Below are 15,214 nucleotides of genomic sequence, written 5' to 3'. Positions count from 1 at the left end.
TTGCTGCTGTCTCTCCTTTCATTGAATATGAGCAGTTTATGACTCTCAGATTTGAGGAGGGGGAACTCTTAAGCCTTCTCTCACCACTGCACCCATCCTTCTCCACAGCAGCAAGAGCCATTCTCCTTCTCTCCCTGCTGCAGGGACCCCCAGTGCCCAGCTGGAGGAGGAAGAGAATGAAGTGCCCCCATGGTCATCTGGTGGCACCTCCAGGGCAGAGAAGAAGTACAAAAGTCTCCAGCTGAGCTGGTGTTGAGTCTGTTCCTTGAGCCATCCCCACCCCTTGCAGGCAGAGGTCTTGTCCCTGAAACCAGTAACCCTCAATGGGGGCACTTCTCTCATATTATTCAAGACCTCCACGAGGGGGTGTTGTTCCCACACTGGCCAGGATCTCTTCTCCCCAGAGTCACCATGCCAGTTAAGTATCAGAGAGGTAGCCATGTTAGTCTGTATCTTTGAGAACAACAAGAAGTCCTGTGGCACCTTACAGACTAACAGATGTTTTGGAGCATAAGCTTTCATGGGCAAAGACCTGCTTCGTCAGATGTATCTGATGTCACTAGAGGGGCTTGTATGCATATTTGGTTTAATCTAATTCTTGACCTCCCCCGCCCCCCTCTACCCCTCTACTCTCTGATTTGCTCACCTTGATCATTTTTTCATTTTTTTCTGATTTGTCCACCTTAATTACTGTTTTTGGTTCTTTGTGCCTTATATATTGAGTCTGCTCTGGAATGGCTATGGTCTGAAGAAGTGGGTCTGTCCCACGAAAGCTCATCACCTAATAAATTATTTTGTTAGTCTTTGAAGTGCTACTGGACTGCTTTTTTGTTCCAAAATATCTGTAAGTCTATAAGGTGCCACAGGACTTCTTGTTGTTCATGCCAGTTAAAAAATCAGCCTGTACGGGAGGACACTGTGGTTTTATTTTTTTTTTGGTGGAGGGGTGGGGTGGGCAGGGGGGACATTTTCATGTCCAGCCCCATGGAAGACCTGAGCTGTGCAGCTGATTTGGGTGAGGCAGGGAGATCCCTGGCTAACAGGCTCTGTCCTGCAACCCCACTCGTAGGGGTACAGGACAGGGCCAAGCAGCTCCACTTCCTGCCTGCTATCCCCACTCTGTGTGTCTCCACTCAAGAGCAGGCCTAGAGCCAGGAGACACAGATCCTCCCCCCACCTCCCAGGGTCACCTCAATGGAGGCTGTGCACACCCACCACCAGAGGAGGTGGGAACATTTACTCTTCCCTGATTTGGTGATTGATTTCACTGCAGTAACATTACAGTGGCCCTAGAGAGAGGATCAGGGAAATAGGGAGTTATATAAAAGGGGAAGAAGGTTCCAGTGGTGAGATCAGGAGAATGGTCTCTATTCCAGCCTTCCACTGACTGGCTCTGTGACTTCAGCAAGGTCATTGCATTTCTTGCCACCCAGTTTCCAGTTTTGTTACCTGAGCCTACTTCCATGAAGTTTTATGTCCCATGGTAGCGCCAGCACCACATGGTGCTGCCAAGTCTGACAAGTGCCTCTCTCCTGCCAGCAAATTGAAGCCACAGCGGGAGCTGGAATCTCTCCTTCTGCAGGCTGTCCTGCATGGTGTTTTTATCATGTGAACATGGAAGGACACAACTCACTTCCAGCTAGGTCACCAGCCTTCTTCTCTGTCCCAGGAACAGGAGGGGCCCGGGGTCCCTGCTTCTTTCATTTGGCGGAACTTCTGAGAATGGGGAGAGGTGAACAGGTCTGGGGGTTAACCAAATGTCAGGGGGAGACCTGTCCCCCTCCAGAGGGGAATTGCATTTCCCTCTGTAGCTGATCCTGGCTTTCACTCTTCATTCTCTTCTTTGCTGCCTGGACTTTGCTCAGGCATCCATTGTAGTTTGGCTGTTCATAACTCACTGGTTTCCAGACCCTCTGCAGGGAATTGCTAAGGGCAAAGGCTGAAGAGCCCGTGTCATCCTACCATGAAGTCTTGCCAAGTGTCCCTGGAGCGATATGAATAGGAGAGGCCAGGGTGTGTTTTTGGAGTCTTGCCTGACTGGTGCAGTCCCAAATGCCAGGACTCTAGAAGGCTGAGTACAAGGCCTATGTTGACAGCCTGGACGTTACGCTGCGAAACCTGCTGAGGGAAACCACCACCATGGGACAAGCTACAACATCTCCTGAAAGTGAACAAACTGGGAGGGTCTGGGGGGTGGGCTTCAAAAGACAGAATGGAAGATTCATGTGTGATAGATCCTGTGATACAACTTTAAACTGTAGAACCAACATGCTTCCCTTAACTCACAAACCTGAGCTGTTTCTGAAATGTGTCAGTGACCAACAGCAAAACCCTCCAGGCACTTAGATCACTTAGCCATAAACGTGTAGACTTAGTCAGACATGCAATTAAACTGCATGCAGGCTCTTCAAGCTACTCATGAATTATATATAGAGAATTGCACCAGCAAGTCATCCGAGCCCTTGGCTTTGCACCCCAGAACTGTAGCATCTTACTTTGCTTCAGGCTGCTTTGGTCAGTACAAGCCCTTCCTTTGCGCTGTTGTGAGAGAGGTAAGGAATGAATTCCTGCTGCCCCAAAGCAGCTCAGGAGACTCCTCTCAGAGCAATCTGGGTAAGGTTTTGTGCATACCTTCAAATTAATCACAACCCTGCACAACCCTGAGCCGTTCTTCGTTTTGAGCAACACTGATTCCCACCTGGATTTCTGAGAGGGAGTGCTGAGGTCCTGAGGGGAGAGCCCTGTGGAATGCAGGCATTCCCTGGCTCCTGTTCTGCTAGGCCAGTGCTGCAGGGTGGTGCGGGGGAGCATGCTGCAAAGCCAGCAATCCCATGCAACTGCAGCTGCAGAGACATGGTCGCTCTCTCTCTACACCTGCCAACGAGGAGAAGTATGTGATCCTGGGAGGGAGCAGGCTCTGGCTGGGAGACTTATCTGTGTGACTCCCGGCCAGAAGCCCAGCTGATTTCACTGGCAGGCTCTCTGCCTGTGGGGCCATGTGTATCTGCCAGCTGGAGGACAGGCAAAGGGCTGCTGCAAACATGAAGCTCCCATTGGTCAGAAGCCAGCCAATGGGATTGCAGTGAGGGCAGGGGCAGTGCTTGAACCCTCTCTCCCCCTCCCTATAGTCTCACAGCTATTGAAACAAACAAGGCTCCACAGCTGCTTTTCTGAGTAGTGTGCAGGGTCGTGGGACCTGGAGCTTCCTGCTGTGTCTGTGTGCTGGATTCAGCACATCAGCAGGCTGGACCCAGTCCGTGGGCTGTGTTTTGCTCAGTCCTGTCTTAGGGAATGGATTCCTCCCCCACAGGCTGGGGAGCAGAGGTAAACTGCTCCATAGTTGTACTGCAGCATCTGTACTGTCATGACATCTTGCTGGGAGAGAGGGAGCTGTACTAGTGTGGCAGCCTACATCTCATATGTGGGGGATCATCTAGTGGGCTGGAGACTGGTTGAGCAGCCAGGAGGGTGTCGCTATAAAAATGCCCAAGGAGCATGCTAAAGGGCCTCAGATGTGGTTCAAACTTGGGGTTGTGAAGAGGTTAAATAGCTCTGGCAAAGAAATGTGAAGAGAAGAGATTAAATCATTTATAGACGAATGGTGGGAGACTGGGTAATAAGCAAGTGGAACCAGACATTCTCATTGATGAGGAAATTTGATATAAATTGGTACTATTGAGACCTATTGGGATGATTTGCATGATTGGAAGGTTAAAATCCCTGGTTGCAGAGGCAAGCTTAATTCTAACATTTCCTAACTTCTGAGTGCTTGACTTTACTCCCTCAGTAACGTTCTTTAAATTTAGCTTTTTTAAAAATATGTGTAATTACTACACAGAACTTTGCACTTTAGAAGGATGCTGGATTGTTTGCTGTGATACTGTGGTGGAATGCAAAATGTAGCAATAGCGCTTATCCTAGAATAACCATGCTCTCCAAGGTGACTTTGTATTTCAGACTAACTGTAGTTAACAACACACACAACATGCCTTTCTGGTATCTGGACCTGTACATTTGGTAAACCCAAGAAGCTGCAGCTCCTAGGAGTGGGTGTTGTACAACTACCTGTTGCTTGCTGTATCTTTCTCTGTTTCATGCAGTAAGTACTTGTATACGTTCTCTTGAAAAGAATAGTGCAGTCTCATGTATCACCTGAGACTGGAATCAGTGGTAAACATAGCTCTGGAAAACATGTATAAAACAGGTGACTAATGAGGCTGCAAACTTCTCCATTCTGCCCCACCAATCTGCCGCTGGCCTGTTCTGAAGGGACAAACTCTTGGCTTAAGAGAATAGTTCAGTCAATGTAAGGCAGGGTTTCCCAACCTATGGGTCAGAACCGAAACATGTATCGCCACTACATTTCAAAATGGTCATCAGGTGGGCTGGACAGTGCCACAAGTGGCTATTAAGAAGCCATTCACACTCCTGAAGTGGTTCTCAACTTCTTAATTGGATTAATAACCATCAGGCAGTTAAGCCAATCAATTAAATAGAGAACCATTTCAGCTGCAGGGCAGAGAACTGCATCTCTGAGGAGCAGTGCCTAGCTCAGGTAAGCTGGGGGCATGAGTCTGAGGTTGGGAGAGAGGGCAGAGCTGATCAGTTCCTTGGTTTCCATCCTCTGCAGGATATGGGGTCCTGGCTGGGGACCTGTGCCCCAACTGGCTTCCAGCTGTGGAGATCGGGCCCCCTGCCCTGCACCAGAGCAACTGGCACAGTCAGCCAGAGCTCCATACCACAGCTGGCTTCCAGCCATAGGAGTCCCTGTGCCTCCTCTAGCTCCCTCCAGCCTGTGAGTGGCTCACTCTTAGCCACTGAGAGTGACTCCCCCAGCCCCCTGCACCCTGAGTGTGACTCCCCTAGCCCCCTGCAGCCCATGAGTATGACTCTCCTAGCCCCTCAGTGTGACTCCCCTAGGCCCCTCCAGTCCCTGAGTGACTCCTAGCCCTTGAGTGTGGGGTTCAAGCTTGGGGGGAGCAGTTTGGGGATAAGTCTCTTTCCACCACCACAAGTCTGATTAACTATAGTAAATGTAGTGTTATTGTTTTATTAATATATGTCTTTTTTTCTATGAAATAAGTGATATGAACATGAGTATCAGAGAGGTAGCCATGTTAGTCTTATCTTCATAAACAACAAGAAGTCCTGTGGCACCTTATAGACTAACAGATATTTTGGAGCATAAGCTTTCATGGGCAAAGACCCACTTCATCAGATGCATGAGTGGCGGGGGGGGGGGTGGTTTCAGAGGGGTATTTAAAGAGTGGGGTCCCAGTAAGAGGGAGGGCCGGAGCTGACAAGGTCTATTCAGTCAGGGTGGAAAAGGCCCATTATCAGTAGCATGTATGAAAAGAGGAAAACACAAGTCAGGTGAGATGCCGGGGGGTGGGTGGGGAGAATATGGCTCATTCTCAGTCTAACATGGAGATGTTAACACCTAGGGCAGAGAAGCTCCTTTTGTAAGGTGTGAGCCACTCCCAGTCTCTGTTTAATCCTTGGCTAATGGAGTCAAATTTGCAAATAAATTGCAGCTCAGAGATTTCTCCCTCCATTTGATTTTTGAAATTTCTTTGTTTTAGGACTGTTACTTTTAAATCTGTTACTGAGTGTCCTGGGAGATTGAAGTACTCTCCCGCAGGTTTCTGTACATTACCATTCCTAATGTCTGATTTATGTCCACTTATTCTTTTACGTAGAGACTGTCCAGTTTGGCCAATGTAAATTGCAGTGCGGCAGTGCTGGCACATGATGGCATATGTTATATTAATACAAGTGCAGGTAAAGGAGCTCCTAATGGTATGGTTGATGTTAGGTCCTGTGATGATATCACTGGTGTAGATATGTGAACAGAGTTGGCAGCGAGGTTTGTTGCAGGGATTGGTTCCAGACTTAGAGTTACTGTTTTGTGATCTATAGTTGCTGGTGAGGATTTGTCTAAGGTTGGCAGGCTGTCTGTAGGCGAGGACAGGCCTGCCTCCCAAGGTCTGTGAGAGTGAAAAATCATTGTTCAGGGTGGGTTGCAGATCGCTGATGATGTGTTGAAGACGCCTTAGGTGGGGGTTATGTGGGATGGTCAGTGGTCTCTTGTTTTCCTTGCGATGCCTGTCTTGTAGCAGGTGGCTTCTGGGTATCCATCTGGCTCTGTTTCCTCACTTCCTTAGGTGGGTATTGTAGTTATAGGAAAGCTTGGTAAAGGTCTTGTAGATGTTTGTCTCTGTCTGATGGATCAGAGCAAATACGGTTGTACCTTAGTGCCTGGCTGTATACAATGGATCGGGTAGTATGCTCTGGATGGAAGTTGGAGGCATGTAGATAAGCGTAGCGGTCTGTGGCTTTTTGGTATAGGGTGGTATTTATGTGACCTTACCTGCACAGTAGTGTCCAAGAAGTGAATCTCTTGTGTGGATTGATCCAGGCTAACTGTTGATCTGGCCCTCCCTCTTGATCTGGCCCTCCCTCTTACTGGGACCCCACTGGAAACTGTTGAAATCATGGTGGAACTCTTCAAGAGCCTCCTTCCCATGGGTCCAGATGATGAAGATGTCATCAGTGTAGCACAGGTAGAGGAGGGGCACTAGTGGACGAGAACTGAGAAAGCGGTGTTCCAGGTCAGCCATAAAAATGTTGGCATACTGTCGGGCCATGCGGGTGCCCATAGCAGTGCCACTGATTTGAAGGTATAATTTGTCCTCAAATCTGAGATAGTCTAGGGTGAGGACAAAGTCACAAAGCTCTGCCACCACTTGTGCCACAGTCTCATCAGCGATAATGTTCCTAACAGCTTGGAGTCCATCTTCATGTGGGATATTGGTGTAAAGGGCCTCTACATCCATGGTGGTGTTTTCAGGAAGGTCACCGATGGATTGTAGTTTCCTGAGGAAGTCAGTGGTATTGCAAAGAAAGCTGGGGGTGCTGGTAGCATAGGGTCTAAGTAGAGAGTCCACATATCCAGACAATCCTGTGGTGAGGGTGCCAATGCCTGAGGTGATGGGGAACCCGGGATTCCCAGGTTTATGGATCTTGGGTAGCAGGTAGAATAAACCTGGTTTGGGTTCAAGGGGTGTGTCTGTGTAAATTTGTTCCTGTGTTTTTATACAGAGGGTCTTGAGCAGATGCTGTAGTTTCTTTGTGTATTCCTCAGTGGGATCCTCAGACAGAGGCTTGTAGCATGTGGTACTGGAGAGTTGCCTGGCAGCCTCCTTTTGGTGGTCTGTCCTATTCATGATGACAGCAGTGCCTCCTTTGTCGGCCTCTTGGATGACAAGGTCAGAGTTGTTTCTGAGGTGGCTGATGGCGTTGCATTCTGCACAGCTGAGGTTATGGGGTAAGTGATGCTGCTTTTCCACAATTTCTGCCTGTGCACGCCCGCGGAAGCATTCTATGTAAAGGTCCAGTTTGTCATTTTGACCATCAGGGGGAGTCCATGAAGAATTCTTTTTCTTGTACCGTAGGTGGGAGGGTACTTGTGGGTCAGTGCGCTGTTCCGTGTCATGTTGGAAGTATTCCTTGAGTCGGAGCTTTTGATGTTTTCCTGTTTGCTGTACAGGATGCTGTTCAGGTGGTTCCTCAGTGTCCTTCCTCAGGGCACTGTTGTTCTCGAATATAAACGTGAGGAGGCACAATTTCATGTTCCTGCCTCAGGTGAAAAATTAGCTAGTTATGTCTCTGCTCTGCCGCCCCACCCCCAGCACATCTGGAAGAGACTGGGAACCACCACTTACACGGCTGTCCTTATTGTTGTACCAGTGAGTTTCACCATCTTTAAAGTGTTTCTCCTCACAAGACTCCTGTGAGGAAGAAAAGTCTTATCCCCTGCCATGGGCTGGTGTGGCCTTCCCCCTCACTCCAGAAGCAGAAGCGGCCTTCCTGAAGCCTGAGCGGGCAGAGCCAGAGCACCCGGGCAGGACAGGAAGTGTAAGAGGTGGAGCTCCGAGCTCGCTCGGAGGGCAGCCGCTGGAAGGATCAGGCACCTCTTGCCTGGCTCCTGGGAAGGAGAGCCCAAGGGACTGAGGTGGACCCGAAGACTGTCTGGACCTGTCAGGGCGCAGCCCCAACCAGACCCAGAGGAGCTTCCTGACTTGCCACTTGCCTGCTCCCCTGAGGACACCAAAGTGCCTGAGTTCCCTGACAACTTAGTGTGGACTAGGCACCTACTGAGCGGGCGGTAAGAAGTAGTCAGGGGGCAGCTGACCCTAATGGGGCTGCAGCACTGCCTGAGCCAATGTCAGTGTGTTGAGGCCTGGATCCTGCTGACCAGTGGCTGTTGACAGCTAATATTAGGGCCATGGGCTGCAGTGTAGTGGACTGGGCAGGCCTGTGCTCCCCCATGCTACCCATCACAGAGCGTCAGTGTCCCCTCCCCAGGCCTATGCCCGCACTGTTAGTTTGCTCAGCCCCTGCCAAAAGGAGCTGAGCACCGTACTGGCTGCTGCCTTGCCCAGAAACAGGAACACTTACTGACTGCTGGTTTGCTCAGCCCTGCTTAGAGGAGCTAAGCCTGAAGTAACTATTCCTTCGCCTTGAACTGGGGCTGCTGACTGTTTGCTCTGACTCTGCTGAAGGGAAGTAAGCCTGGAAACTGTGGTCTTGCTCTGAACAAGGACTGCTTCAGACTGATGGTAGGGAGGTGCTAGGGCCTTACCCCATCCCATCGGGAGCAAATCCCAGCAAGTGCCTCTACATCCCCATGTCACAGGTGAGGACCTTGTCACACAGGAAGTTTATGGTCATGCAGGTATTGAACTCAACTCTCCAGGCCCAAGGCTGACACCTAACCATCCTTTTTTCTCCATGTCCATTCAGTTCTTGGCCTCTTTGCTGAAAATGTCATGGGAATTTGTGAGGAAAATACTAGCTTTAGAAAGCATTGCTTACAAGATGTCTTATCTTGAAGAGCATGTTCTACTCTTTCTACCTTTCAGAGCTCATGTTAATATTATCATGTCTCCTCTAAAATTAATCTGGACAAAACTTCCCAGTTAAAGCATGAGTAGGTTGCACAGATTTATCCAGCAAACAACTGTTCCTTTCAGTTGCTGCCTTGACTTTGCTGTCTAGTTGTAACAGCTGGCTATTTATTTTTTTAGAAGGCGGTAATCCTATTTATAGGCAGCAGAACACACACATCCTTGTCTGTGCTTCTGCTGATCTAGTTTAATCTTTCTTTTTACAGAAGGAGTAAGCATATCAGCCTATTTTAGTGTCCGATAAAATTGGTATTTTGGAGTCTTGGACTTATTTCTATTTCCATTGCTAGCTTGAGACTGAAAAAAAAAAAAAAAGAAAGAGTGTACTGAAGGTGGGCCTGTCTGAAAGCTGGGGGCAGTGGTTTTTGGGATGGTTTACCTCTGAGTGGGTCTTTCACAGGCTTAAAGTGATCTCCAGGAAGCCACAAGTCTACTGAATGTCATATAAAGTCATTCATTTGTAACAAAATAATTAGGCTCAAAGTAATATGTATTGAAATACTTTTGAAATGCTGGTGTATCCTTTTGTAGGAGGGAAGGATATGTTTGGTTTATTTCAGTGACTACGACAAAGCAAGTCATTCAGGGTGAAAAGATATGGATACCTTTTTGAGTATCAAGAAAGATAACAATGCTTCTGCTATAAGAGCAACAACAGGACAAAGGTTTAAAAAATTAGTTTAAGCTTGAGAAAAGAGGACTGAAGGGAGACGTGAAGGGCTGTTATAAAAATGAGGGTTATCAGCTGTACTCCATGTCTACTGATGATAAAACCAGAAGTAATGGGAATAATCTGCAGCAAGGGAGATTTAGGTTAGATTTTAGGATATTTTTTTTCTACCTGTGAAGATAGTTAAGTCCTGGTATAGGTTACTTGGGGAGGTTTTGGAATCCTTGTCATTAGTGGGTTTTCATAACAGGCTAGACAAGCACCTGTCAGGGATAAGGTAGATCAGTGTTTTCCAATCTGGGGTCCGTGAAGGTATTGCAAGGGGCTCTGGGTTGGGGAGGGGGAGGAAAGAGATAAAAATTATCATAGAAAAAAGGTTTTATATAAATTGCAAAATTGCAATCAATTATTTTAAAATTAAATTTCTTACAATGATATTAATTGCCTTCTGAAAATCTGTTGTGGTGCCTTTGTGTGAAGAAACAGTCATGATGGTTAGAAGCATACAAGCATTAGCCATACATTCAACATGGAGCTGTGGCTGAAATCAGTCTTGCTGAAGAGAAAGGAGACTGTTGAACTGAGGGAAACATCTACAAGTGGAACATCGAATCAAACAGACATGCAACAAAATATGAGAAAATATCCACTGACCACTGAAAGTTGGGATTTACTTGGTCTGGCAGTGACCAGTCATGGCCAATGTGTGTCCTGTGGTGCACGGTGTTAGCAAATGAAACCTAAAACCGGGCAACCTTCACCATCACCTAACCCAGAAGCATGGCAAATCTGAGTCAAAGCCTCTTGATTTTTTTTCAAGCAAGCTTACTGAGCTCAAGGAAAACAAAGAGATTGTGATGATGATGGTAACAGGAAATGACAATACAAGGGCAATGGAGACCTCCTACTGGATAGTCCAACTAATAGCCAAGATGGGAAAGCCATACACAATCAGTGAAGACCTAATATTACTGGCAGCCAAGACAACTGTAAATATTATGTTTGGGGAGAGAGCATGCAAACAGTAAGTCTGATCCCCGCTGTCCAATAGTACAATTCAGTGCAGAATTGAGGAAATGGCTGAGAATGTGAGAGAACAGTTGATGAATAGACTTTGCCAAAGTCCGTGAAACAAATGACATTGCAAACCAGGCACAACTTTTTGTCTTGGTCAGGTATGAACACAGTGAGGAGGTAAACAAGGAGTTACTTTTGTGTACAACTGCAGAAGCAGTTTTTGATATGCTGAACTGTTCTATTGCTGGGAATAATATTGACTGGAAAAAAATGTGTTGGGGTTAGCACAGAGGGGGCTTGTGCCATGACTGGTCAACAACATGGAGTTTTCTCTCATATTAAATCAGTCACTCCATGTGCAGCAAGCATTCAATGTAGCATTTCCAAGGAGGCCCTAGGCCAGGGGTCAGCAATCAAAATAGCAAGAAGAGCCATTTTTTTCCAATTCAGTAAAAAAACTCAATTCAAGAGCCGCAATGCATGTGATTATGAGGCAATCCTTGAAAAATAATGTCAAACCATATTTTTTGTAACCTCTATTTTAAGAACAGTGCGCGCACAATGATTTGTAATGTGCTCTATGTTTACTGCAGGACATTCACAAACTTTTTACATATTCCATTTCCTCACAGTTTACGTGTGCATACCACTGTCTTCCTGACTTTCACTCCCACAACTGCTCTCTCTCTCTGGAGGACTCTAGGGAGAGTTTTATCCAACTTTTTGAAATCACATATCATTTGCTGTTTAAATATGAGTTTTCATTTTCAGGCTTTTAGACCTTCACTGTTTGTTGAAAATAATCAGGATTTTTATTTGTTTATTTATTTTTAGTTTGCGATTATAGCATTGGGAGACACAAAAACATCTTTAAAGAGCCGTATGCAGCTCTGGAGCCACAGGTTACCATAGCCACTGAGAGAATCCCAGCCAATTTATTGACTGTATTGTATGAATTTGTGAAAGTTGTTAACTATGTCAAGGCTCATCCTCTCAATTTAAGATTGTTTGCGGTTTTATGAGATGAGGTGGGCAGTGATCACCATCAACTGTGGCTACACATGGAGGTCCACTCGCTCTCCGGAGGGAAAGTTCTTATGGGTATATTTGAGCTGTGAGATGAAGTGAGAATTTTTCTGATGGACACAAAGTTTGAGCTCACTCATTGCTTTTGCGTTTTTAATGGTTGGCTAAATTGGCTTACATAGCGGATGCTTTTGTCCGTCTTAGTGGTCTCAACCTGAGTCTACAGGGAAAAGCAGCCACATGCTCTCAAGTTCAAGACAAAGTTAAAGTAATGATAAAGAAATTAGAGCTGTGTTCCAGTTGAATCGATTCTCATTCATTCAGCAATCTTTGACTTTTTGATTACATTGGAAATGTAGCACCTCAGTGATGTTAAACATACAACTGGAAAATCCGCAAAGCCTAAAAATTCAGCTTCGAGAGTACATTCCAGTTCCAGAGACCAAATGCAACTGGATTAGAAGTCCCTCTGAATGAGTTAACAGCGACATCCTTGCTAATTTAACATCAAAAGAGCAATACAGCCTATTCAAAATGTCTTCTGACAAGGCTTTGCAGCTGGTCTTGTCACAAAAGTTCCTCACTGAGTACTGGCTTCATGTCACCATCAAATATCCAGAGCTGTCTGAGAGGCCACACGATTTCTGATGCCCTTTGCCACAACACATATGCGTGAAGCAGCTTTATCAGCTCTGGTGGCAATAAAGACCCGATACCGGAGTAGGCTTTGTGGTGAATCAGACCTCCGATTGAGACCATCATCAATCCAATGTGACATCCAGTCCCTGAAGGCACTGAAACAACACCAGGGATCTCATTAGGTAAGCCAAAAGTTTATTTGTTGCTATGTAGGCCCAATCGTTTGGTAATTTGTTGTAATGAGATGTGCAATCAAGTTGTTGTGATGTCGAAAATAAGTATGCATTGTTTAAAATGTTAATTTATTTACATTTCCTTTTTCATTTAATGAGTTATACATAGCAGCTAGAATTGGTTTTGATGGGGGTCCACAAACTGTTGAGCAGGAGGGTGATTGGGCCTTCACACTAGTGAAAAACGTGGGAACCACTGGTCTAGATATACTTTACTGTGGCTGGAGATGGACTTGATGGCTTTTTGAGGTCCCTTCCAGCCCTACATTTCTATGATTCTATTAGCAGATTTACTCAGCATTGCTCAGGTCCTTAACTCAGTGTATGGTTTTTGGAAAATAAAATGAAAATGTACATGCTTCATTTAAATCGTTGCTCTGGGGTGGGGCTAGGGATGAGGGGTTCAGTATGCAGGCTGCCCTGGGGAGAAAGTACTACCCCACCCCTATCTCACTGCAGCAGCTTGGAGCCAGGTGGGAAACACCTCTTAACGGCCAGCTGCTGTGGTCACAGCCGGGGAAGGGGTTCATGTCCCCCAGCTGGGTCAGGTCCAGATTCATCTGCCCTGTGCCCCCATCCAGAGTGTGGAAGGCAGCAAATTGTGCACTTTTCCTTCACAGCCTGACCAAGGGGAGCAGCCAGCAATGACCCCATACAAAATGGGCAGAGCTTCAGCACCCCCCGCCCCCCCTCCCCCAAATGGTACCTGGGGATTGGGAGGCTCAAGGCTGGGGTAATCCCAGACAGGATGGGGGTGCCACCAGCAAGCCCCTTTCGCCTGTCTTGTGATTCTCCCTCTTTTCTATATGATTTTATGAGAAGCAATCCCATTCCAGACACATCCCATTTTCCTGGCACAACCAAAACCAGACCTAGCTTTAAAAACAAACAAGCAGTCAAGTAGCACTTTAAAGACTAACAAAATAATTTATTAAGTGATGAGCTTTTGTGGGACAGACCCACTTCTTCAGGCCATAGCCATACCAGAACAGACTCAATATTTAAGGCACAGAGAACAAAAAACAGTAATATTTTGTCAGTCTTTAAAGTGCTACTAGACTGCTTTTTTGTTTTGATAGTATATAGACTAGCACAGCTCCTTCTCTGATACCTTGCTTTAAGTTACAACAAGAGGAAGCTGCACACCGAATTTGGTGCTCTTGCCTCTTACTGTTTAGGAGGCTTTCTTGAACAGACACATGGACAGGCAGATACACAAACTCTCTCAAATATATACGTGTGTGATATATATAAGATAAGTGCAATGGTGGATGCTGTGGGGCTCTTATAGATAAGTGTTAGATGTTATATGTTAAGTGCAATGGTGGATGCTATAGGGCAGTGGTAATAAGCAAAACTAAATGTGTTTGGTTATGAAGCTATTAAGGCACTGTTTATTGTGGACATGACCTTAAAGTTGGAAAGAGGATCTTTTCAGTTGCAGAATAGCTTTGCCACCTGATAAAAATACAATATTTGGTGCCGTACATTTTGTTAGAGCTGGCTTGTATCTGAAATGTGGAATAAGGAAAATGGTAACAATTTATATTGTTTGACACTGACAATTGCTCTAAATTAATCCAGTCCCAGAAATTACCCTATTAGTGTGAAGTAAGAAGACCATCAGAAGCTGTTATATTGTATAAGGAAGAGCTCAGTTCATGCATCTCGTCCTTGCTTCCATGCCAGCCTCTTGGCATGTAAACTCCTCCAGTTTGTAATTTAGAAATAGCTGTAGCCATGGGGCTGAAGGGCAGGACAACAGGAGGCTAACCGGCAGAAGGACACAAGGTTCGTTTCTGCAGTTGAATGATGCACCTTCTAACTCTGAGTCTGAATATAGAAAAGTTTAAAATAGCAGCTAGGATGACAAAATGTTCACTTTACTCTGAAAAGCTTCTTTTCACAACATTGTCCTCAAGTGAATGTGGAAGAACTGCCAAGAAGATGTGTACGTGTTTTTAAACGAATTAAGCATTTGTATCTCACTTGTCTGTTTACACCTCTGCTAAAGTGGTGTGTACTGGGATAGTATTATATAAATCTGGATGTATTTCACATTCAGGCATACGTGCATAAATATTCATAAGCTAATTTATACACGAATAATTAACTTCCATTTATAGAATCCCAATGCATCACCCACTGTGCTTCACCTCATGCCTCTGAAGATCACATTAATACACTTTGGGCCAAATTCTGCCTTCACTTACACTGTGGTACAGTCACGTTACAGCAAACAGCACAAAATGTGGTCCCTCCTTTCGCCTGTTGGCTTCCTAAAGGGTGTGCCATAAAGCACACCTGCCAAAAAAGATCCAGACAAAGACTTCCGGCTGCCCTTGGGTGGCGAGCTTGTGCTGAAGTCCGCGCTGCTGCAGTTTTACGGCTGTTGATACCCAAGCTAACTAGATTAAAGCTAGCTTGATATGCCTACACACGTGGCAACACTCCCTTCCTGGGCAGTGGAAGCATAACTTTATTTAGTTGCAGGAGCCCCGGTCCTCAGGCTCATATCAAAGAACAAGTGGTCATGCAGGATTCTGAGGGTCAGTCTCAAGCGAGAACACGCCGTGCAGTAAACCCTCTATTTAATGGACTAGGAGGAGGGAAGGGGTGTCTGATAAACCTGAACATCCATTAAATCAGAGGGTTTACTG

At 46.1% G+C, this 15,214-nt stretch overlaps 1 long non-coding RNA gene across 2 annotated transcripts in view; it reads left to right on the top strand.

The window, feature by feature from the left end:
• Positions 1–3,048: 3,048 nt before the first annotated feature.
• Positions 3,049–15,214, top strand: part of LOC142009500 (uncharacterized) — an 82,123-nt gene continuing 69,957 nt past the window's right edge. Inside the window, exons 1-3 of one of the 2 annotated variants that reach the window (XR_012644499.1) lie at positions 3,049–4,099; positions 7,145–7,327; positions 11,491–12,503. This is a non-coding gene — a long non-coding RNA (uncharacterized LOC142009500). Of the gene's footprint in view, positions 4,100–7,144; positions 7,328–10,119; positions 12,504–15,214 lie in introns of both variants that reach the window. The other variant, XR_012644498.1, reaches the window with a different exon arrangement.

This window comes from Carettochelys insculpta, chromosome 2, assembly GCF_033958435.1.
Source record: "Carettochelys insculpta isolate YL-2023 chromosome 2, ASM3395843v1, whole genome shotgun sequence".
Classification (NCBI taxonomy): domain Eukaryota; kingdom Metazoa; phylum Chordata; order Testudines; family Carettochelyidae; genus Carettochelys; species Carettochelys insculpta.
Note: the sequence above shows the minus strand (reverse complement) of the source record. Positions and strands in the feature narration are given on the sequence as shown.